This window comes from Pleurodeles waltl, chromosome 3_1 (genome assembly GCF_031143425.1).
Source record: "Pleurodeles waltl isolate 20211129_DDA chromosome 3_1, aPleWal1.hap1.20221129, whole genome shotgun sequence".
NCBI lineage: Eukaryota > Metazoa > Chordata > Amphibia > Caudata > Salamandridae > Pleurodeles > Pleurodeles waltl.
The window spans coordinates 1217349901-1217374900 of NC_090440.1; the positions used below are offsets into that span (position 1 = coordinate 1217349901).

At 44.9% G+C, this 25000-nt stretch overlaps 1 protein-coding gene and 1 long non-coding RNA gene across 15 annotated transcripts in view; one reads left to right on the top strand and one right to left on the bottom strand.

Annotated features, from left to right (window-relative positions):
* PKNOX2 (PBX/knotted 1 homeobox 2) overlaps positions 1 to 25000 on the bottom strand; it is a 3670033-nt gene that overhangs the window by 2529708 nt on the left and 1115325 nt on the right. The window lies entirely within an intron of this gene.
* Positions 1 to 25000, top strand: part of LOC138285065 (uncharacterized) — a 196432-nt gene that overhangs the window by 148233 nt on the left and 23199 nt on the right. For 2 of the 3 annotated variants that reach the window (XR_011201511.1, XR_011201508.1), the window contains 3 exons: positions 5602 to 5664; positions 10149 to 10199; positions 10799 to 10861. This is a non-coding gene — a long non-coding RNA (uncharacterized lncRNA). The remainder of the gene's footprint in view (positions 1 to 5601; positions 5665 to 10148; positions 10200 to 10798; positions 10862 to 25000) is intronic. The other variant, XR_011201510.1, reaches the window with a different exon arrangement.

A 25000-nucleotide genomic window follows, 5' to 3' on the forward strand; every position in this document is an offset into this window, starting at 1 on the left:
TCCGACAGCCTCAGTACATCCTCTCACCACTCATTAACTGGAATATAATTCGCAATTGAATCCACCCTAGAGCATGGTATCTTAAAATGTCTTCTAGAGAGTCCCTGCAATTCACTCTAATGGATTTGCAGAGGCCAATAAAAAGTGGAGAATGGTACTGGACCTGTGAAACATTGTCCCATGTGTTCTGTGTTACTGAATCCTGCTGTGATTCTTTTCCAAATACCTTGGATGGATGCTAGGTGATTCACAGTTATTGATTTGCATCAAGTCTACTTCTCTATTCCTCCACACGAGGGCAGCTAGTTTCTCTTTGCCTCCTGAGTCTAAAATATAATTTTGGCATGATGGCGAGTCCCACCGGGGTATGCAGAAAGCCACTTGATTTGCAATCAGAAATTGAAGAAGAATCTAGAGACTTTGTAGTTGCCATACAACTTGGTCTGGGTCCAATATATTGATGACCTACTGGTGGCATTGACATTCCAAGATGCATGCAGACAATACACCATTAGCCTGCAGAATCATTTGACAGGGACCAGACAAAAATTGTCCCCCTCCAAACTAAAGTACTGCCAGAAGGAAGTTCTGTATATGGGACACCACATTGAGAAGGGAGCTAGAAAGGTGAAGCAAGAGTGAATCTCTGCTATTCTGAGACTAAACCCTTTCACAACGCAAGGAGAAGTCAAGGAATAGTTTCAGGGAATAGTGAGCTACTGTCAGTTCCCAGGTTTTCCCTAGTGGCAAAGCCTCTACAGAGAGTTACACATGAAGACTTGTCTGATCCACTATCTTGGACAACAACCGTATGAGTTCCTTCCTCAAGGTGAGAAAAAATCTCTGCCAAGCACTGGCTCTATGAATGCTTGATTATAAAGATACTTTTACTTTAAACTGTTGTAAAAAGAACAGGTGTGCCTTGTACGTGTTGACACACACCCATAGAAATTCTAAACGCTCAGTTACGTACTTCACTCAATCAATCAGGGATTTATAAGGCACACGGCTACTCCAAGAGTGTCTCAGTGCTAAAGGATCCTTCAGCCAAATCCTCACACAATAAATTATCACTGAAAGACTGTCCTGAATACCCAGGTGTTAGGAACTCACCTGAAACCGTTTTTCCTCCTTCAATGCTAACAGGTGTAGAGAAAGGGCATTCCTTGCCTGTGCATCAACATAGGAACAAGACAAACCACCCCATTTTTTACTCTGAACTCTCAGTACAAGTGCGAGCCCTAACTCAGAGGAATGGAGGGTTCTACCTGGATAATAATGAATGATCCTTGTGGAAAGGTAGCTAGGGCCAGTCCAATAGAAAGCTATGGGGGCCAGAACTAACATTTTGAACTGAATTTTCTCCTTAATAAGGAGCAGGTGTAGTCAGTGTATCCCTTTTCAAGAAGGAAGAATAAGGCCCTCATAATGGGATTGGCGGCAAATGCCGCCTACTGCCACGGCGACGGCCGCCAACATACCGTCGCCGAGGCTATCGACTGTCCATGCTATTATGACCGTAGCTGGAATTCCACCAGAAGGCTAGTGGAGTTCCACCTACGGTCATGGCGGTGGACAGCGGTAAGGTGGCGCTGTTCCATGATACGGCCTGGCGGTGTTTTGTTGGCGGACGCTGCTGCTGGCAGCAGCGCCACATCCCATCTCCTGCTGGAGGACCCCCTGCAAGCAGGTAAGTCAAGTTCTCCGACAGGAGAGGGGGGTATTGTATACGCATGTGGGGATGTGTGTGACTGTGTCTGAATGCGTGCATGCATGTGTTATGCGTGTGTGCATGAGTAGGTGTGTGTGTACGTGCATGTTGTGTTGTGTGAGTGCGTGTGTGCCTGGATGTATGTTTGTGAGTGTTGCTGTGAGTGTGTATGAATGTATGTATGCGTGGGTGAATGTGTGGATGCGTGCATCTATGGGTGTGTATGTATGTGCGTGTATGTGTGTATTTGTGTGGCGGGTGGCGGGTGTCGGGAGGGGGAAGGTGGAGGAGGAGTCTGGGGAGGGGGGCGTGGGAGACCCCTATTAGTGCCAGGGAAGGTATTCCCTGGCACTGATAGTGCATACCGCCATGGTTTCCGTGGCAGTACAGAAACCACAGAAACCATGGTGGTGGGCGGGGTCAAAATGCCATGGGCGGCCTAGTGACGGCTGCCGGGTTGGAGACTTCAGTCTCCAGCCCGCCGGTCGTTACCGCCGTGACGGTCGGTATGTTGACTTGGCGGTTTGGCTTCGGCCAAACCACCAATGTCATAACAGTGGAGGTAGGTACCTCCAGCCTGTTGGCGGTAATACCTCCACTATACCACCGACCACCGGGGTCGTAATGACCCCCTAAATGTCTGCCATGGGATTTTTAATAGAGTCCTCACCACCACATTTTGATCTATCTGTAACCTCTTCAGCAGACAGGCTAGGAGGACCAGGTATAAAGCATTAGCATAGTCCAATCATAAGGTTATGAGTGCATGTATCACTATGTTTTGTACCTGAAGAGGAAGCAGATGCAAAACTTTCTTTAGAGTCTTTAATAGCCCAAAGCAGTAAGCCCACAGCCACCACCTGTAGACCTAAAGATAGCAGCCAGTCGATCTTCACCCCTAAATTTCAGGTGATCATTATGGAGGAAGGGTTGAGTGACACCTTCTGGTCAGCACTCCCTATCCCAAATAGTTGGAGGTGAGCCAAAAAACAAGAGCTCAGTTTTGCTGGCATTGCACTTTAAATAACTAGCCCACATCCATTGGAAAACAGCCCTCACGCAGTTCTTGAACATCCTTTTGCTCCAGGTTAGTTTTTTTCAATCGAAAGGAGAAGCTGTGTGTCATATGCATATGACACAACTAGGACCCCAAAGTACTAAACTAAGGGAGCCAAAGGAGCCACATAAATATTAAAACAGTGAGGCTCAAGGTAGAACCTTGCAGTCTCTAAACTTGGTCACTTTAGAGTCAGATGCGAATGGTACCATCCAAACAGATTGGCCTCTGTCAGTGAGAACGGAGCTGATTCATGCCAGAGCAAAACCTCTGACTCCCATATCTTCCAATTGCAGAAGAAGGATAGAATGGGACACAGTGTCAAAGGCAGTAGAAAGATGAAGTACTATCAATGTGGCCTATTTACCCCGATCCAGTGCCAGCTTGATGAAGTTTGTCGCCTTCACTAATGCAGATTAAGTGCTTTATTGTGGTCCAAAATTAGACTGTGAGTGGTGTAACAGCTGGCCTTGTTCCAAGAATTTGGAGAGCTGCCCTTACTGAGTTTCTCCAACATTTTCATCAGTGCTGATAACAGTGAAAAAGGCCCAAAATTATTCAGCATTGTTCTATCCGTTTAAGGTTATTTTATTTTAACAATGTGTTAAATCTGACCTGTTTCTAACAAGTTAAAATGGTGGCAGATTGAATTGAATTAAACGGTTAAATAATTGTTTAAAAAAGGGATTGATCACCCTCAAGCTAGCAATTAAAATCAGTGGTGGTACGGGTCATCAGGTAAGCCAGATTTACAAACTTGACTAGCCTTTTCTGATCCACCAAAGAAATAGGAGCAAACGCTCATAGATTGTTCATCAGGTGTCTAGCTGGAATCTATAAATTATGTATTGGGATGTGGCCCAAGTATTTGCCACTGGCTGAGAATAATCCAATCATTCCATCCATCACCTTGTTGTTGTTGCAGCTGGTGCTTTAAGTGAAACAAATATGCCCAGACATGGGTTCTGTGCTCTCTGTGCCACTGGAATCAACCTATACGTGGCTGAAGAGCCCATAATAAGGGCCAAACTGGTCCTTGGTAGCTTGTATTCCAGTTCAGGGAAAACCTTGCTTGGCAGTTCAGGCTGGAGTGTTCCCATTGGACCAGGGTCAAGACTGATTTGCTTTGGCTGGGCCCAAACTGAGGTGGCATGGTAGGCGAAAACAGTTGATTGAGATGTGGCCCTGAGGGATTGTCAGTGGCTCAGATTAATTAAAACATTCCAACCATCACTTAGTTGTTGTTGCAGACTCGCACTGAGCATGACAGGTATGTCCAGACGTAGGTCTTGTGCTCACTGTGCCACTGGAATCAACTTATACCTGGCAGAAGAGTCCATAATAAGGGCAAAACTGGTCCTAGAAAGCTTGTATTCTGGTTCAGGGAAGACCTGGCTTGGCAGTGAGGGCTGGGCGGCTCACTTTGGAGCAGGATCAAAACTGATTTGCATATTTACATGATTCAACCCCCTTAGGGAGACATGCAACAGTATGTCTGTTCAAGGGCACTCATTTCTTCCCAATTTCTATGTAATTGAAGAGACTTTGCACCATCGATGTGTCACCTTCTAGTAATTATTTGCAGGCTAAATGACTGTTGTTACAATGAACCATAGAGGAAGATCAGGTGGTTCCTTCAATCGCATGCATCTACATTTTATTGAGATGTCCATGTGCAACGGCTCTGTTACATCTTAGTAATAGTGTGTTTCTTTTCTCCTTGGGTGGAAGTGTACCTGACTAAGAAGAATGACAGTTCTCACTGTGGCCAAGCTGTTATTGAGGGAATTGATCCCTTGTTTCAGCCTTCCGGTTTGCCTGAAGTCAGATTGTGGGTCACATTTTAAAAATGAGGCTATTTGTCCACTGGTTGCAGCCTTGCAGGTGGTTCAAAGGTCTCATTGCAGTTACGTGCCTGAGGTGTCTGGCATCAATGGACAAATCAACAGGACACTGAAGTTTGCTTGCCGAAGTGTCTGTGTTCACATTGTCCATGTGGCTTGATGCACTTCTCTTAGTACTGATGATTCTCTCAAGCACTCTGGGTGGCAGAATAGGACTGCCCTCCTCCCGAGATTCTAATGAGACTTCACATCATGACAGCAACTGCACTTTTGAATATTATAGATTACATGATTCTCGACTACTGCAAATGACAGGCTAACATGGTGTTTTCATCCCTCATCACGCTGAGGTGACACTTCCTCTTTCAAGCCAAGAACAGTACCAAGACTTAAATCCAGCATATTGGGTGCTGCGGAAGAAACACATCATGAAAAACTGTTTAGAGCCCTAATGGCGTGGCCCCTTTCAAGTCATCCTTGTGACAAGCAGTACTGTGAAGTGCGGTGGCCTCCTGAACTAGGTATGTTCTTCTCATACCCAAAGAATGAGACAATCTGGTAAAGACGTGGTGACAACAACCACTGTTTGGCAGTCAAACTCCAGTGTACCCTGAATGACCAAGGGGGAAGAAAAGTGTGCTTAAGTATAGCATAGTCAAACTGAGATACGTGCTGAACTTGTGGTGAATGAGCCTAGAGTAGCCACAGTGAACCAAGGTGAAGAAACTGTAAAAGATAACTCTGAACTTGAAGAAGGGCCAAGCAGTTCATCCAAAGGGGGCTTAGAAGAGAAAGGTTGGTAAGTGTGACAGGCTGAACGGTATAAACCAGACGGAGATTGGATAATAGGGTAAGTAAGGGTTTATTTATTTAAATTTCTTTCTTTGTCCAGGTGTTTTCAAAATAAAGTTCAGTTTGTGTATGGCGTAACCCGGTTAATTTTCTCTTCTTTAACTCTGTCGTTCTTCTTCCCTTTTCTCCTACGTCAGTGTTTTCTGGGAACTTGGAGTGGCTCCAGGGAGGTACCGGCAAGAAAACAGAAGAACGCCACGGTAAGTATAAAGATGTTTCTGGGGTTTGCTTTTCAAATAGGAAATAGGGAGTGGGTAAGTAGGGAGATAGAAAGAGCGTGCATTCACCCGTGTACTGTCTTAAAAAAAAACACTGTCTGTGCTTCAGGTAAGTAACTCACGGTGCGCCCAGATAGGTTAGGATAGTCAGTATCTCTTTTCCTTAAAGAGACTGTGCCCTTCCCTTACCCCTTTCCTCTCTCACCCCTCCCCAGTTCCCTTCCCCGGTGGGGTTTTTGTATTTCCTCCCCTTGTCCCTAGGAGGGACCATACCTTTGTGAGCCACGACCCTCCAGGGTCGTGGCTGGGCTCTTGGGTCCTGATCTCCGGTGTTCCTTCGTTGGTGGCCTCGTTCTCCCCCTCTCTGCGGCTGTTCGTTCCGTGCTCCGTTGTCTCCTGCTGCCCTGGGGTGTCTCTGTCCTCTGTCCTCCTCTCGCCGCCCACACACACCTCCTCGACGCGGCCGGCGTCTTTATGACGTCCTGCGGTGCCGACGAGTTCGAGCGTTTCCCTGTTTCCAGGGAAACGAGGCCGTGACGGGGTGAGCGTTCCCATGGTGACATGGGAACGCGGAAATGACGTGTCGGGAGAACCCGACACAGAATCTCCTGCTGCCGGTGCCGTGATCGGGGTTGCCCGATCACATACCCCATCCCAAGAACGGTCCTGCTCGAGGACCGGAGTAGGGCAAGGAAACCTGGACAAGTAATCCGCAGGACCCTGTTGCGCTCCAGGGACATGACAGACCTGGAAGGAAAAAGGCTGAAGTTCAAGAAACCAGCGCAAAATCCTAGAGTTGGAATCCTTATGGGAGGCAAGCCAGGTAAGAGGAGCATGATCTGTATACAGTAGAAAAGGTCTACCCAGGAGATAATATTGCAAGGTCTCTACTGCCCATTTAATGGCCAAACACTCTTTCTCAATGGTGGGTTAATGACATTCCCGGGGAAGCAGTTTCCGGCTGATAAATACAATCGGGTGATCCCTACCATCCGAATCCGGTTGTGCGAGCACGGCTCCAAGGCCCACATTAGAAGCATCCGTGTACAGATGAAAAGGTCTAGAGAAATCAGGACATTGCAAAACCGGTTCCGAGGTAAGAGAAGATTTTAACCGGTCAAAACTAGCCCTTTGACTGTCAGAAAGAGGAACCAACTTGTTGGGGTGCTTTTTGGATAACAGATCAGTAAGGGGGGCCGCAACAGTGGAATAACCCGGTATAAATCTACGGTAGTAACCCACTAGCCCAAGAAAAGATCGCAAGTCTCTTTTCGTTTTTGGGATTGGTGCGTTTTGAATTGCTTCAATCTTAGTCATTTGCGGTTTTAATGTACCATTGCCTATCTTATAGCCGAGATATGATATGTCAGTCTTCCCTAATATGCACTTCTTAGGATTAGCCGTCAACCCTGCTTCTGTGAGAGTGGTCAAAATTTGGTGGAGATGTTGCAGATGGTCTAGCCAAGTATTGCTAAAGATGACAACATCATCGAGATAGGCAGCAGAGAATGAATGGAAGGGTTTTAATAACCTATCCATCAACCTCTGAAAGGTTGCCGGGGCTCCGTGGAGACCAAAAGGTAGCACTGTGAATTGATACAGACCAGATTGAGTAGAGAAGGCTGTTTTCTCTTTATCTTCAGAGAAAAGGGGTATCTGCCAGTACCCTTTAGTGAGGTCCAATGTAGACATATACTTAGCTGTTCCTAGCTTCTCTAGAACATCATCCACCCGGGGAATAGGATAAGAGTCAAACCTAGAGATTGCATTGAGTTGGTGGAAGTCAAAACAAAAGCGAACCGTTCCGTCAGGTTTTGGGACCAGGACTACAGGAGAGCACCAGGGACTGACAGAGGGCTCAATTACTCCTAAGTGTATCATCTTTTCTATTTCGTCTTCTATGATATGTTTCCTAGCCTCGGGAATACGATAAGGCCGTAGTCGAATAGTCTGTCCTGGTGGTGTTCTTATTCTATGATAGATCAGGGACGTTGTGCCAGGTATGTCTGAAAAAACCTCTGGGTATTGGGTTAACAGAGCGTATAACTGACCCTTCTCTGATTCGGTTAGTGAAGTGTCGACATAGGGCATATTTGCCTTTTGTTGATCCCCAGAGGGAAACAGCTCTATCTCTACTTCCTTCATGGGAGATACAAGACAACCCACTGCTATTCTCTCGCTAACCTCCTCCTCTGCTTCCCATTTCTTGAGAAGATTCACATGATAAATTTGGTTTTTTTGGGGGTTGACACTTAATTCTATGAGATAGGTGACAGGGGAGATTGCTCTAATAACCCTATATGGCCCCTGCCATCTGGCTAACAATTTTTGATCAGACGTGGGTCGCATGATCAATACTTGGTCATTAGGAAGGAATGTACGCAGTTTACTTCCCCTATCATAATATTGTTTTTGTGACTCTTGGGCCTTTTCCAGATGTTGTCGTACATTCTCCCATAAGTCTTGTTAATGTGATTTAAGCTTCTGGACGTATTCTAACAATGGTCGACCTTCCTCTTCCTCTTCTTCCTCCCAGGTTTCGATGGCCATACAGTATCTAAAAGGGAACGGGGTTGCCTTCCGAATACCAGTTCGAACGGGCTATGACCTGTTGAGGACTGTTCGTGGGTTCGAATGGCATAGAGAACTAAGGGCAGTTTCTGGTCCCAATCCCTCCCTGTGTCGTCAACTACTTTCTTTAATAGTGTTTTAATAGTCCAGTTGTATCGTTCAACGAGTCCATCTGTCTGTGGATGATAAACTGAAGTTTTAATTTGGGTAATGCCGAGTACCTTGCATATCTGCTTCATGAGGTTGGACATGAAGGGCGTACCCTGGTCAGTAAGAATATCTCGGGGAAACCCTGTCCTAGTGAATACCGTCATCATTGCCTGTGCTACCGTTTTAGTCGTCATGCTGGCGAGAGGAATGGCTTTGGGGTACCTGGTTGCATAGTCTACTATAACTAGTATATAAGTGTGTCCCTTAGTTGAGGGAAGTAAGGGTCCAATTAGATCCATTCCCACCCTACTAAACGGGATATCGATGATAGGAAGAGGTAGGAGGGGTGCTTTCCGGGACCGGCCAGGTTCGGTGAGTTGACATCTAGGGCATTGTGAGCAATATTTCCTAATGTGGGCAAAAACCCCTGGCCAGTAAAACCTTCGGAGAGATATTCCTCGGTTTTGTCCCTGCCAAAATGGCCCCCTCCCGGCTGATTGTGGGCTAGGAGGAGTACTTGGTCTCTATATGTCTCTGGGACTACTAATTGGTATTTGCATTCCCCTGCCCTGGTAGTGGTCACCCTATACAGAAGGTTTCGTTGTACTAAAAAATAGGGACCCACCTCGTCAGTTTCTTCAGCTTTTGCTGTTCTCCAAGCATGAGTGAGGGTAGGGTCCTCCCTCTGATGATGGCGGAAACTGATGGGTGCTCTATAATTCTCTGCTATTACTCTTATGGGTTGACTTGGCTCTTTTACCTCTCGAAACTGTGCCTTGCCTTCTCTTTTTTCCAGACGGGAAAGTTTCCTACGATATGGGGGACACTCAATTTCACTATAAGAAAAAGGAGCCTCGGTCCACCATTCGAAGCACTCCTTCTGGGTTTGGGTACCATTTAAGAGTTGCTGAAAGTGCACGTAGTCTGTGCCAACAATATATTCTTCGATTAGTTGATCCATAACTCCCATGGGAAGGAAGTCTCTATACTTTCCCCACTCTAACTCTACTGTGGTAAGGGGGTATTGCGCCATATCGCCATGTATACAGCAAATCGTAACGCTTTGGCTGGTGCTTTCATCCAATGGGTCTATTAGATCTTGTCGGATGACCGATTGACTACATCCCGAGTCTATGAGGGCAGAGAGGAGGTGACCATTGATTCTTAGAGTCTGTTTAAATTTGGTGTCCCCTTTTCCTGTACATAGGACCCGGCGTCGTGTTACTCCTATCTCCATAGGTTCCACCTCCTCTGTTTTCCTGGGACACATGCGAGCTATATGTCCCCATTCTCCGCAGTTAAAACATTGGGGTCCTGGTATTGGATGACCCTCCCCTGGTTTACGTGGAAATGGGTCTTCTACTGGATATCTCTGTGTGGGCCTTACTGGAGGGGTAATGGATTTGGGATTGGGCCGTGGTGCTATTGATCTCACGTCCGTGGATCTGTGGTATGCACAGGCCAAGTCTATAGCCATGTCTGTATCCACATTAGGATGCTGCCTTATCCAATTTTTTGTACCGGTTGGTAAGGAGTCCAAGTATTGTTTGAGGATGATTGTCTTGATAACATCCTCTCGGTTAGTTCCTATAGGTCCCAACCATTTGAGCGCCAAATCCTTAACCCTAAAGTAGAAGGTTCGGGGGTCCTCATTCTGTCCCCATTTGACTTTACGAAACTTTACTCTATAGTACTCGGTATCGTGACCTACCCGTTCCAAAATGCTCTTTTTTATGTCTTTATAGGACGTAGTACCGTCTGGATTGGCCGCCTGATAAGCTGCCTGTATAAGACCGGTGAGTAAAGGAGCAATGTATTGTCCCCATCTTTCTTTGGGCCACTGAGCTGAAGAAGCGACCCGCTCAAAGTTAGTAAAGAATGAATCCGGATCTTCCCCTTCCTGATATCGTTGTAGAACCGAACTGGGGACCTTAGGGTGAACTTTACTAGCAGCTATGGTCTCAGTTAACTTTTCCATTGCCCTCTCATGGACCAGCTGATTGTTCGCCAATATGGTGGCTTGACTCTTTAGGGTGGACTGTAAAGCTTCCCTATCTTCTTTGGCCTCGCGCTGGTGAGCTTCCCAGACCAGCTGTAAGTGGCGTTGGCCTTCCGCCAGCTGTTTGATCATGTCCTCTAGGCTAGGTTGTTCACTCATGGTTTATACCGTTCCTCAGCCGTCGTGGTTAAAATCCCACTTCTGACACCACTGTGACAGGCTGAACGGTATAAACCAGACGGAGATTGGATAATAGGGTAAGTAAGGGTTTATTTATTTAAATTTCTTTCTTTGTCCAGGTGTTTTCAAAATAAAGTTCAGTTTGTGTATGGCGTAACCCGGTTAATTTTCTCTTCTTTAACTCTGTCGTTCTTCTTCCCTTTTCTCCTACGTCAGTGTTTTCTGGGAACTTGGAGTGGCTCCAGGGAGGTACCGGCAAGAAAACAGAAGAACGCCACGGTAAGTATAAAGATGTTTCTGGGGTTTGCTTTTTAAATAGGAAATAGGGAGTGGGTAAGTAGGGAGATAGAAAGAGCGTGCATTCACCCGTGTACTGTCTTAAAAAAAAACACTGTCTGTGCTTCAGGTAAGTAACTCACGGTGCGCCCAGATAGGTTAGGATAGTCAGTCTCTCTTTTCCTTAAAGAGACTGTGCCCTTCCCTTACCCCTTTCCTCTCTCAACCCTCCCCAGTTCCCTTCCCCGGTGGGGTTTTTGTATTTCCTCCCCTTGTCCCTAGGAGGGACCGTACCTTTGTGAGCCACGACCCTCCAGGGTCGTGGCTGGGCTCTTGGGTCCTGATCTCCGGTGTTCCTTCGTTGGTGGCCTCGTTCTCCTCCTCTCTGCGGCTGTTCGTTCCGTGCTCCATTGTCTCCTGCTGCCCTGGGGTGTCTCCGTCCTCTGTCCTCCTCTCGCCGCCCACACACACCTCCTCGACGCGGCCGGCGTCTTTATGACGTCCCGCGGTGCCGACGAGCTCGAGCGTTTCCCTGTTTCCAGGGAAACGAGGCCGTGACGGGGTGAGCGTTCCCATGGTGACATGGGAACGCGGAAATGACGTGTTGGGAGAACCCGACACAGAATCTCCTGCTGCCGGTGCCGTGATCGGGGTTGCCCGATGACAGTAAGGAAACGTGAAAGACCAAGAGCTGGTGTGACGGTAGAGGAAGGAAACAGAGACAATGAGCAAAGTGACCATGATGGAGAACAGCCAGTATTTAGGAGATCAAAGAGAACACAAGGGCCTATTGGAAGATACTCAGTTCCTGAATGTATGTATTCTGCAGAGTGTTTGTCCGATTCGAAGGCACAAGAGATTCAGGATCAGCAAAAAGTGCTTGAAAACCTCACTGAAAAGGGTTACCAAAGTGAAGATTGATTGTTTTTTTTATTCTTGACTGACTCAATACAAGAGAACTGTTCAGACAAACTGAAACATTGCTCACATGTGTGAAACATCTTAGGGCACAGGTTCCAGTAAAAGAGTAGAGTTTTTTTGTATTATAAGCTGATGTAGGATTAGGGATAATTTCTGAAGATATTTAAACTTATTTACTCATCTTTGAACTATCAACGTTCTGCTGATTTGCATAAGTAGAAGGCGGCAAATAGAATTTACTTTTGTTTTTTTGATTTTTGTGTTCATTGAAATAATCTGATTGAAAAGAAACCATGCTCCGAAATTGACCAAACAAATGTGATGTTAATCATGACAATTGTCTTGCTCATTTGCCTGATTAGTCAATTAGTGGGCTTACATTCTCCTGTTGAGCATGCTTCCAATATAGTTAAGCCTAATTCTACTCACCTAGAAGAACAAGGTAGATTTAATGTGAGCATTTTACATAGGGATAGTTCCAAAGGAAAGTATACAAAAAATGTTTTCTTTCACCTTTTTCGTGAATATTCAAAAACCATGCATGCACACGATTGCTCTATTTACACCTCCCGAGTTGCATTTACCCTAGGAGGTGTGATGTATCATCATTTTCATCTCACCTATTCCCTGTCTTGTAGCATCCTTCTTAGGGGCTTGTTTACAAGCCACGTGCACCGTCACTGCATCACTTTTTCCCCATATAAAAAGTGACACACCGGCGGGGCAAGGAGCTTGCAAATAAGCCCCTTTCTATCAGAAAGGTTGTTTTTAGTATTACATTTCTAATTTTGTGCTGCTTTTTGATGAAGTACCTATGTTTAAAAATGTAATCTACATTAGTCACTAGATATATGGACAAGGTGAAAAGCTATTTTAGGTCTCTCACAGAAGTTAATGTTCATTGCTTTCATAAAGAAAGAATTGGCTGTAACTTGACTAGACCTGAGAAGGGTTTTATTGCATAGTTTGACGACAGAAGGGAAGGAATTGAGTTAAAGGCAAGGAGGGAAGGTAAGGGTGCATGGATAAGGGAAGAAGAAAAAACTGAAAGCTGACGAAATACATTCAAAAGGTGAATTACGATTGTCAAAGAGAGGGGAAGCTCTGTTTTATGAGAAGGAAGGAAAGGGTTAGAAATCCCCAGATGGTGGGTTGGACTGAATGTGCACAGAGATTTTAAATTCTGGGTGATAAGGTATCTTCTGAGATGGATCCTGTTTTACTGGAGTTTATTATGTGTACAGGAGGAATGCGTATGTTTAGCTTCCTGCAAATTGGACGGGTAACATTATTTAGCCATAGCGTTTCCTGAGGTTTATCATGTACATTTGATAGATGATAAGGGAGTCATGCTTCTTGGAAGAGTTGCAGAGTAATATTTATGAGGATTTAAGGGGTTTAGTGGAGTCTAAACATAAACAGCAAACGTCAGCAACTGGTATTTGAAATGCAGTCACCAGCGAACTTGTCGATGTCGACTCTTTGCATCATCAGAATGGAGAATTGGTGAAGCCTTGTCACTATTTTACGCTTTGCACCCCATTTACATTAATCTGCATCACACACATACACACATACATGGAGTGTGATTTTCACATTAAAGTTGACCATAGTTCATGTAAATCTCAGTTAAATCACATGATAAAATAAAATGCTCTTGGCCTCTTGCATACTTCTTCCTTTCTCTAATTTCAAGAGCCAAGCCACAACAGTATGCACTAATTAAAAGAAGCATTGTTATTGTTTTGGTTTCTGTATGTATTAAATGAAGAGCTGAATAAAAAAAAACTCTGCACCTGTAGGAAGAGCGCACGGACTGAAATGTATCATTCATGCTAATAAGACATATTTGTTGAAGGTCATGCAACAGAAACTTCCATTGTTTTATGGCAGGGAAGAAGGCTTATCGGAGAATGTTCAATTTTGATTGGTTCTCTTGTGGGAACCCTGGGGAGTTGTTTTCTCCAAAGATCTGTACTTTTACTTGCTGAGCTAGTTAGATTCGGATGCCATTTCTACTTTGCTCAGAGGAGGTGTTTTCTTTGCTATTACCTTAAAGAGAAAGACTGCTTGCTGACACCTCCTGCCTGACGTCTCCCTCAAGATTACCCATTTCCTCTAGTTTAGCACATTAGAGAACTTCTCTGCATGAAAAAAGTGAGCTTGCTTGATTTGCTTTATGACAACTCTAAGAAATGTGTCTTTGTATTTGCTATTTTGAATTAAATTGAAATATATTAACTGATATATTCATTTACTGACTACCGAATTTTGATAACATTAAATTAAGTGAGTTAATCACTTTGCTAATCTGCTAATAAACCTTCATGGTTTGCAAATCTATACTCTATCATCATTGTGCAGCCTAAATGCTTCACCGTACTTCAAGGATTTGCTGAGTCATGCCTCAATCAGGGACTAAAGGTCAGTCCACTCGAGTACAGCTTGTACTTACATTTGCACCAAATATTTGCATTGTACAAATCCTGCTGGAACAAAGCTAAAAGGCAAATTCCACTGGTCACCAGGAGTGATTATGGCAGTGCTGGAGGTGATGTGATGGCTCTCCTTAATCCCTCAAGCGAGAACTGGAATTTTGAGCTATTGTGGAACCTGGCCAAGTTCAGCTCTGTCTCAGCAGGAGCCTGATGCCTTAAAGGCTGGCCACCCTCTTTACATTTAATGAGATTGATAAAATGTAAGGTTATGATTGGACAGCTGTGTCTTTCTCAGGGTGGGTGTTAGCTGTTCGGTGAACCAGCATTGCCCAGTTTAATTGACAAACTTACAACATAAATTTACAGACAAGAGTTGTCTGTCTCCTTTATTATGTTGCATGCATGCTTTGTTAGTTTTGTTTTTGCCCTTACATCCTTCAAGTGCTAGGGGTAGCTCTTCTATGCAAATGGCCAGTCAATTCCTCTTGTTGAAGTTCTGTCCTGGCAGGGAGCACTGTAGTGTATGTGTTTGTGTCACTGTCCACCTTCAAGCAGGTGTGCCGGGCACATGCAGGGTCAGCACACCCTATTACAATCAATGCACTAACTCCCTAGGCAGCCTCAAATTCTTGATTGCCATGGTAACAGCTCATTCAGTGAAATACTGAGTGGCTGCTTAGAAGCTGCTCCATTTCAACAGCACTGGAAAACCCAATAGGTGTTGCCCTTGAAAAGGTGCCAATCTGCTTGCTTTATAAATAAAGAGCCAAGCTGCTGGCTTTATAAATATTGTTTCGCTCCAGCATGCAAATTCATTGCCCGCCATCTTAAAATGTTTTTTTTTTTTTACAAAGTAATCAAAGATAGTCACTCACTCATGCACTTGTGTCGATGAAGGACCAGAGGCCATTTTGGATTTTTTGCAGTTTAACTTGCCATTTCAAGATGGCGCCATTGTAAAGAGCAAATGTTTTGTGTGGGAGTACAAAAATAAAGGAGTTAGTGGCCCAGTAGCACCGTGCCACTGTGAGGCCCACACAAATAAATTTACAGTTAAAAAAATTAATAGTTAAAAAATAAAGCAAGAACAAGAGGCTCCAGGGAGAAACAGATGGATGAGGAGAGGGGTGCAGGAAAAGCAAGAACAATGAAAATGGAGTAGGACTGTGAGGAGGACCGGTAGGGGAGACAGGAGGAACGACATGCACTTCCATGAAGTGCTGAAAGCCAAATGAAAAAGCAAAAAGCAGTTCCCTTAGTGGAATGATACAACTCAACCAATCAGACACATAGTAAGGAACAAGTGCTCCAAGGGTAGGCGAACCTAGAGAGGACAACTCTCAAATAAGTGCCAGGTACTGAAATGGCAGAGAAAGTCAGTTAATCATGAGCCTTGGGCTGACCTAAAGACACCTCTATGTATTATCATAATGTAGAAAATAGGACTTTGACAACACACATCTTAAGCTGTTTGTAGGTAAGACTTGAAAAAGGATGTGAGCACTCTTTTTCTGCTCACTCTGCCCCCTTTTAATTGGAATACAAATCTAGAAGGTTATTAAAAAATCCCAAGTGACAGGCTAGAGTGTAGCTATATGACCAAGAGAAGTGAGGAAAAGGATATGAGTCACCAGGAAGACAAGAAGGATTGGGCCAAGCAGACTCGTAGCAAAAAGGCAAGCAGGAGCAAGACCAGAAAGACGAGCACCAGCAGGATCAAGAGGATCAGAGCCAGGAATACTAAAGGAACAAAACCAGGAAGCTGAAAAAGACCTGGGCTAGGAGGACAAGGGCCAGGGGACAATAGCCAGAAGGCTTAACACTAGAAGGGACAGGATTGGGGACAATAACAAGGAGGGTCAGAACAAGAGAGACCAGAGGGGTCAGGAGGACCATGAGGGCTGGCACCAGGAGTACTGGCATAAGGACATTTAGGGCCAGGAATACCAGCAGGAACAAGAAGAGCAGGAACAGGGCTAGGCATAGGAATCCCAAACAGTGGCCAGGATCAAAAGAACCAAGAATAGAACCAGGGCCTGAAGGAGGACTATGAGCAAGAGGACCAAGATGAAGAAGCTGAGGGCCAAGAGAGCCAGGACCCAGAGGACTGAACCAGGAAGTCCAGGACCAGGGGATGAAATAGGACAAGGAGAACCAGGAAAAGGGAAGTCAGGAAGGTCAGGAAAGTCAGGAAGACAGGAAAGATCAGGGCATGAAAGGCCAGGACCAAGAAGTAAACTCCAGGAGGACAATGAAGTGAAGGTAAGAACCAGGACAAGAAGAGCCATGAACAGGGCTAGGGCCTAATGCACAGCCAAGATCAGAAGTGACAGGACTGAAATAACCATAAGTACCAGGGTGTGAAGGGGTAGAAGGACCATGATCAGGCCAACCAATGGTATATCAATACTACAAGGAGGACCAGGAGGCTAAAGAGTAGTGCAAGGAGTGGGAGGACCAGAAGTAGGTTCATAAGGAGGTGGAAGACATTTTCCTACACACAGCATGGGAGCAGGGAGGACATAATTCTCCGATTGGCCAGTTGATTGATGTGTGGCATCAGATTCAGTAACAAATGTGGTATCAGATAAGTGTTAGGCCTGTCAGCCTTAGGATGGTCTTCCCCCCAATATTTTACCTTCCTCCTACATTTTTTCTGATCTCGTTTTTGCTGGCATTAGGACTATGCGCACTTTACCACTGCAAACCAGTGCTAAAGTGTTTGTGCTCGCACTTCAAAACATAGTAATACTGGCTTATCCCCAATTGGTTTATCTGATTTACTTATAAGTCCCTAGTAAGCAGTGCTACATGTATCCAGGGCCTGTAAAATAAATGCTACTAGTGGGCCTGCAGCACTTATTGTACCACCCACTTACGTAGCCCTTTAAACATCTCTAAGGCCATTGGAGAGCCTGTGTGTGCAGTTTTAAACTTCCATTTCGACCTGCCCAAAGCTTCCTTTTTAATATATACACATCACCATAAGGGTAGGCCCTGGACAGCCCAGAGGGCTGAGTGCAATGTATTTTAAAAAGTAAAACATGTACATTTAATTTTTACATGTTCTGGTGGTGAAAAGCACTTAAATGTGTTTTTCACTATCTGTCCTATGTCCACACAAAGGATTGCAAACCCCCTGTAGATTGGATGGAGCCAGAGCTAGGACAGCAGGGCATCTGTGCACTTCAAAGGCATGCCTCTAGAAGCTTCTCACTCACTTCAAAGGCAAAACTAGGTATAAATACTGGACCTCAAGCTCGCCCACTTCCGTACATTTCTAGACCTGTGGATACTCTGCAGAAAGGACTGGGGTGCAGCCGATGGACTGTCTCTCTGCTGGACTGCACTCTGCTGGACTCCTGATTTGCTATGCTGACCCGCTGCCTGCTGACTGAGTGAGAAGGATCTGCATCCCTGGCACCCAGAACCCAGAGTGACTCCAAAGGCTATTCGGCAGGCTTCCTGATCTGAAACCTCAGGAAATAACAGGCATCCAGCAACCTTGCATCTGCACCTCGAACCTGCCACCTGTGAGTCTACCCTGGCAAAAAATGCCACCCCAATCCTGGACCCTTGGAAGTAGGCTTAATGTGGTTTGCAAGTCTCTGTGGATCCAGCAGAACTAACACATCTCTGCTGCATGGCACAACCCCGAGCAGAACCAACACATATCCAGTGCTACGTTTATTAGACTCTTCACAAAGCGTTGCATTGCTGCCACAAACCACATCCATTTCAGAACTGCCCCTGCGTGACACATCCTTGGCACAGGCACTCACATCTTTCATCAACGGCAGCCTTGACTATTACACGAGACTCCGCATCACAGCCCCTCAGAGCTGATGCATCACCCAGACTACGCAATGCATTGCAGACGCTGAAATTCACATTGCCAGCCCTTGTTGAAGGGATCCTTGATGTCGATGAAAGAGAACCTAACACCGCAGCCTCGCCGCATCTTGGAAGTGACGCAGACGTTCAGCGGCGCAACACTTCTTAGGTGTGGGTCCATGCAATGGTTCGCAAACCAGTATTGAAGGTACTTTTGTTCATTGGGCCTAAATAGATCCTTGTAGCCGGCCAGCGCTCAATCACGGTCAGCCTGAACTTGTTATTTTGTCCTGGTCCGGCGCAACCAGATATCCACAGTTGCTGCTTTATGCCTTCAGGCACTATTTTCTTTCAAAACTTTTAAATTCTTTATCTCTGGTTCTAGTAATTGGATTTTTGTCATTCTGGTTTTGTCTTATTTATTAAAAAATCACTCTAATTTTATAATCCTGTTGTGGTCTAGTTTCACTGTTTTACCTATGCCTCTGAGATAAGCCTCTGAGATAAGCCTGTCTGCTCTGTGTCAAGCTACCTGAGAGTTGAGCGCAGGTTAATTTAAGGTTTGCTTGTGCCTTACATTGACAAGGATTGTGGTTGCTGATTGCCAGGCCTCACACTCCAGTCAACCAGTAACCCACTTTCCTACATTCAGTAACAAGGAAAAGCTTGGGATTTAATTGTGGTAATGTTGGGAGACAGTTGTTTCAGTCAGAACGGCTCTGTTAAGTTATCTTACGTCTTAGGGTGACAAGTATAAATTTTGCCTTTTGAGGGATAGGAAGTAGAACATTTCTTGACATCAAGCGATGGACTTTCAAGAGCAGATCTTCAGTGTGAGGATGTCATTTTGGGATGACTTTTTCAAGTACAACCATAGGTTAACTGCATACTGTTGAATGCAGGTGCCAAACCTCTAATATGTCAGACAAATGTTTGTGATAGAAGTTGAGCCTACTACTTTACTGTAGTAGTGGCGTCAGAACTGAACTGACTCCTGTGGTGCACCACAATCTATGCTGGATGTCTGTTAGGGAAAGGCTAATTTGATCTTCAAATGGAGGGTTTATTTCCTTAGGACTGGTATCTGTGTCAAAGAAAAACTGGTCAGGTTTGGAGGCTATTGACAACTGGAATGTGTTGATTATCAAGGTCATGCCAAACACTAGTGAGCTAACTGACTCTTCTAGAACTTCCAGATTGTGGGTGAGACTTCTAGGGTACTTATGAAGCCGTAGACCAAAAACAAAACTTACATAAATGTCCAAGTCTAGCATGGATTTGCTTGATTGGATCCTTCTGCTGCAACCAGCACACATCCATCAAGACACTGACAGGTACAATAGTTGGCTAGAGAAGGACGGGTTTGGAATGTGTGGATTGTCATTGAGTCCTACAGCAGGCTACAATGTGAACATGTCAGTGTCATGAAGATTTGTTGCCAGTTTTACCACAGGCTACTGATGAGGAGGTAGGAACCTGCTCAAGGCCATGTCATGAAAGTAAATTCTGTGTCCAAAACCTTTACCCAGCTTCAGTTGAACAACCATGCCAAATGCTGCAGAAAGAAACAGCAATGGCAGAATGCAGGAGGTACCCTTGTCAATGAAGTGGCAGATGTAATCAAGTACATTCAAGGTAGCTGTTTCTATGCTGAATCCTGATCAAAAACAAACTGGTATGTATGGAGCTGGATGTCATTGATAAACTTGATCAATTGTATTGGTGCAGATCATTTACTGGCCCTGCATAGGTCTGTGATTGGTCTGTAGCTGGAAAGGTTACTTGGGTCTACATTACCTTTTTTTGGAGAATGAGTGTTGTCTGTTTTATTGAGTTGGGGAAGGAGTTCTGTGACATAAGTGTATTGATTAACAGATGTAATTTCACAATGAGGTAGAAATTGCATTTGATTATCCAAGATATGTTGATGTCTTTTAAGGACCAACCACAAACAAACTAATGTCAATCTTATTCCAAGAAGAAGAATTACTTGCACAGCCAGGTTTTCATGTCTCAATCTTAAAATACAATAATACATTTTTAGCTTATTTTTCAGTCACAAATAACAGTATGGCTGACCATTTCTCACAGCTGCAAAGTCAGTCACAGGATTGTTTTGCAGAAATTATAGATGAAAGTGATGTTATTGTCTTTGTTCATGACGTGGTAAGCCAGTGTTTTATGGGGATGTCCGAGAAAGATTGGCACAGAAATTATTCAACATATATTCTGATAAAGGACTAAGGGCCTTATTACCATGGTGGTCGGTCTGACCACTGTATCGCCAATACGGCGGTAGCGAGGCCGCCATCAAGCTGCCAGCCTTCCCACTGCTGTATTATGAAGTTTCCCCCGGGCTGGCCGATTGAAGCAGTGGAACGGTATTGGCTTCAGCTCTCAGAAAGACCTATGGCCAATTATGCCACACACCGCACACTCGGATTGGCACTTTCTGCCAAGGCAGAGAGTGTGAATTCCGAGTGCAGTGACGGGGGCCTTCAGTGCCAACAAGATGGTTGTGGGCAGTGCAGGGGACCCCCGTGGCCCCAACTCTGCCTTTCTGCCAGCCTGTTCATGGCAGTGACACCGCCATGAAAATTGGAAGAAAGGAGAGTCGTGATCAGCATGGCGGGGCCGCCATGGGCACCGTTGTGCTTGACCACAGCTTTCTGTACCGCCAACACCATCTATGATCCTGGTGGTGTCGGCCGTGTTGTGTTGGTCCGACTACCAGCATCCTAATCTGGCGGTCAGAGCATCAAAGATGCGGCATTCGGACTGCCACAGTGGGTAGAGCAGTCCTATGGACCGCCATGCTTGTGATCAGGCCCTATGGGTCCTTTTATCATGTTTCAGGTGAACATAATGTAGTGAGGGACTCTCCTTATGAGGAATGATAAATGTATACCTCTAAAAGGCATTCATTAGTCCATACTTCGTAGCAGATAACAGGACTTCATAGTTATGTCCTTGATTAGCGCCTTCCTTATTGGAATGTAGATAATTGGATCAGAAATTGTGAAGTGCATATTTTCATTGAAATAAGTCTCAAATGTGTCACCCTGATAACATGTACCATTTAATGGCGACATCATGTTTGGAAAAAAACTTGTCTTTGAGACCTTGCCCTCACACATTATTCCTTAGTTCCGGTGGACCACTAATACAAATGACCCAATGTTCAGCTTGTAATTAGGGTAACCAATAGCAAAATTATTGATTTCCTGTTTGTCCAAGTATTTGCCTTCTAAATGAAGATATCATGTGGACCATAATGTTAAAGCTACCATAATTCAAGTGGGGAATTAGGAGAATCTACAAGGTGCTGGATTGCTAAATTGATACAACTCTAAATTCAATAAACCCATCACTGTAAATCAGGGCAGTGCTGTCACAGAAGGTGTCAAATATTGGAATACAAGAAGGGTGAAGTTCTCTAACTACATTAAGACCTGGGACCATTTTGGTCACAGATCTAAAGACGTTAATCCTGACTATCATGGAATGATTTTTAAACATCCTTATTCTGTTGAACACAGAGGACCTGATTACATGTCAGGTTGAAAGAAATTAAAGCATTCTTTTAGGAGTTACTTTCACTGTGTTGATTGCATCTGGTTATGTTTTTTCTGCACTTGGTTTTATAGGATATGCAAGAAGTTGACCTGATTTTTCTGGTTTGTAAAACCATGTGTCAAAATCACATTTAACTTTGGCTATTTCCCTTTCTATAAATAGGGACCAGCTTGGTGCCCTTCCTTAAATTATGGATTGGGGATCCCCTTGACAATGCCATAATATATATTGCTGAGTTGTCTCTGGTTCTGTCATCTATAAAGACATCCCCTGGTGTCCCATCAGGACCAGGTGCATTTCCATGGGCAATATTGCTAATGCAACTTTTGTGTCACTCAAGTCCAATATTAAGGGCAGCCATTTCTCTCTGGAAACATCCTACAGAGCTGGTTCATAGTAAATGGGAATGCCTTGGGCATCAGAATAAATGGCAGTAAAGTTGTTAAAACATGTATGTGGCTGATTATTATTTGCAGGCTTCACTACATCCATTCTAGCTCCGTTTGCTGCAATACCCAAGAATTTACAGGAATCTACACATGCCTCTAGTAACTCATTCCACTTGCTGCCATCCCATTCCTGTTTTGCTTTAGTTTGCAATTGTTTATCTGGCAACCAGTATCCCTCTAGCATCTATGACCTAACTGCAATTGATAGCCAGCCTGTACTCCTTATTGAACCAGTTATTGACACTTTAAGTATGTCTCTCTGGACAAACATAATTGGTTTTAAAATATGAGGTTATCTTATCAAAAAAGCAGAATGAATGACTGTATATGAATTTAGATGAATATTGTTGGCCAGTTTGCCACAGCTAATTAGACTGGCATCCAGTTAGTCTTGCTAGAGAGACCTCATTGATTCTTGCTGCTAGACTAACTTCTCCCACTTCAGTGAATGCTTGTTATTTACTAGCCCAATTACCTTTGTAACCCTAAGCGAGTATGGGTCAGTTGAATGTCTTTCACAAATAGAGATCACACTTAAGGAGAGAGGGTTGAGCTCACTGCCTTGCCCCCTCCATGACTGCCATGTCTATTGCTTTTCCCCCGAGCCAGAGGTCAACCAAAACGAAGTCTATCCATCTCTCAGAGTGGGATTATTATAAGTAAAAACCCCTCTGCTATTGGATGTCGTTCTTCCATTAAATGGTCAGAGGCCATATTCCAGTGTAAGAGCAGTCAATTGTAGTGCCACTTGAGTCCATTTTTAATGGGGGCTAGTTCTAGCTGTGGGATACCCCATCTCTCATGTTCCTTTATATAAACTGACACCATCACTACTCAGTTGCTCAAATGTAGTGTTGAAATCTCCTGCCACTATTGAGTATGCTTATTGTAGTTTGGACCCCAATGTTTCTCAAGTATTTGTAGCATTTCAGACTGCCCCTCAGCCTCCAAATATACACATTGTATTTTGCAAAATGTTGGCCATCTCTTTATTCAGTAGTATTCCAAAATGTCAGGTGACTCAGCTTTCAGAGTTTTTATTGCACAGTTCAATGCAACTCCTACCCAGATTAATAAACCTCCAAAAAGCCAGTCACAGATTTTAGCTTCAGCCATAGTTGACATACCCAGTTCTACAGATAGGCTCAATGGACCATGTTTCTTGCAGTATGCAAATATCAAATTTGTCAATAAAAACATTCCAGTCTGGGAGCTCAGATTTGGACTTCAGTCGAGCTACATTTCAGGGTAATATTTTTAACATATCACTCCTCGCACCAGCTAATGAAAAAAAGAGTGCTGGCTCAATGGATTCAAAATTAGACGAACATTATCCATATTTCCATCAGGACGCATCATGTTGATCAGAGAAAGAGTATTCTGCCCCCTAGAACTCATTATGAAGCTTGTGTTATCCATATTACCATCAACTGACACTGTCATAATCAGAGAAGAGGTTTCACTAATAGGGATCCCACATTTGACAAAAGTAGCCAATGCTATAGTAGACGCCTGAGAAGGGTTTTGAGGGTAGGAGGGATGAAAGTAGTACTAGTAAATGGAAGTTATTTAGGTGGTCATTACAACCCTGGTGGTCGGTGTTAAAGTGGCGGTAAGACCGCCAACAGGCTGGCGGTAAAAATTTTGCAATTACGACCGTGGCGGAAACCGCCAACAAAGACAGCCAATTTAACACTCTGACCGCCACGGCGGTACAAACAAACAGCGCGGCGGTCACCGCCAACAGACAGGCGGAGGACAAAGTGCTGCCCACAGTATCACAACAGGCAAATCTGCCACCTTTTCCGGGGCGGATTCACTGCGGATGAAAAGACGGCGGAAACAGGTATCGAAGGGAAAATGCTCACCTCTACACACCCCACGAGGAACGAAGACACCATGGACGCGATTGTCTTCCTGCTCCTCTACCAGGAGCACGAACGCCGGCGGCGAAGTCCACGGTGAGTACTGCACCTACGACACAGGGGAGGGGGGAGGGAAAAAATAGGGACACACACACGCAACACCCCCACCCCAACCCTCACCCACAACAAGACACACACTAATACAGCATGATACATCACAGTTACACCCCCCAACCCTCCTGGAAGAATGCAAAGACAATAGAAAATGAGTGTAACCATTGTAATATATTAAAATCAAGTAGGCAAAAATATATATATACACCATGTACAAAATATATACCAAGCATAGTAGTCCAGGTAGTGCTCCAATTAAGTCCATGGAACACTGGGTCCACACGGTATGGGCGAGGCCCACACAAGATCCCCGACCATGACGGAGAGAACACTGCAGGGGCATCAGAGAGCAACAAAACAGGCACTTCAGGGGGAGGGAAAGGGGGGCACCTCAGCCGGTTGAGTGCACAGCGCCAAATCCACGAGAGGGACACATGCCCACTGTTTAATCCTGGGGAGCGCAAAGCCACAGTCTCTCAAGTCTATACAGTGGGTGGGTTGCCCACTGTGCAATCCTGGGGAGTGCAAAGCCACAGTCTCTCAAGCCTATACAGTGGGTGGGTTGCCCACTGTTCCATCCTGGGGAGTGCAAAGCCACAGTCTCTCAAGTGTCTACAGTGGGTGGTTTGGCCACTGCTTTATCCTGGGGAGTGCAAAGCCACAGTCTCTCAAGTCTCTACAGTGGGTGGGTTGCCCACTGTGCAATCCTGGGGAGTGCAAAGCCACAGTCTCTCAAGTCTATACAGTGGGTGGTTTGCCTACTGTGCAATCCTGGGGAGTGCAAAGCCACAGTCTCTCATGTCTATACAGTGGGTGGGTTGCCCACTGTGCAATCCTAGGGAGTGCAAAGCCACAGTCTCTCAAGTGGATGACAGTCTCCACTGGTTCTGGAGGGGGCTTGGTGCCCAGAGTGCTTCATCCTGCTAAGGACAGAGGTAGTGGATG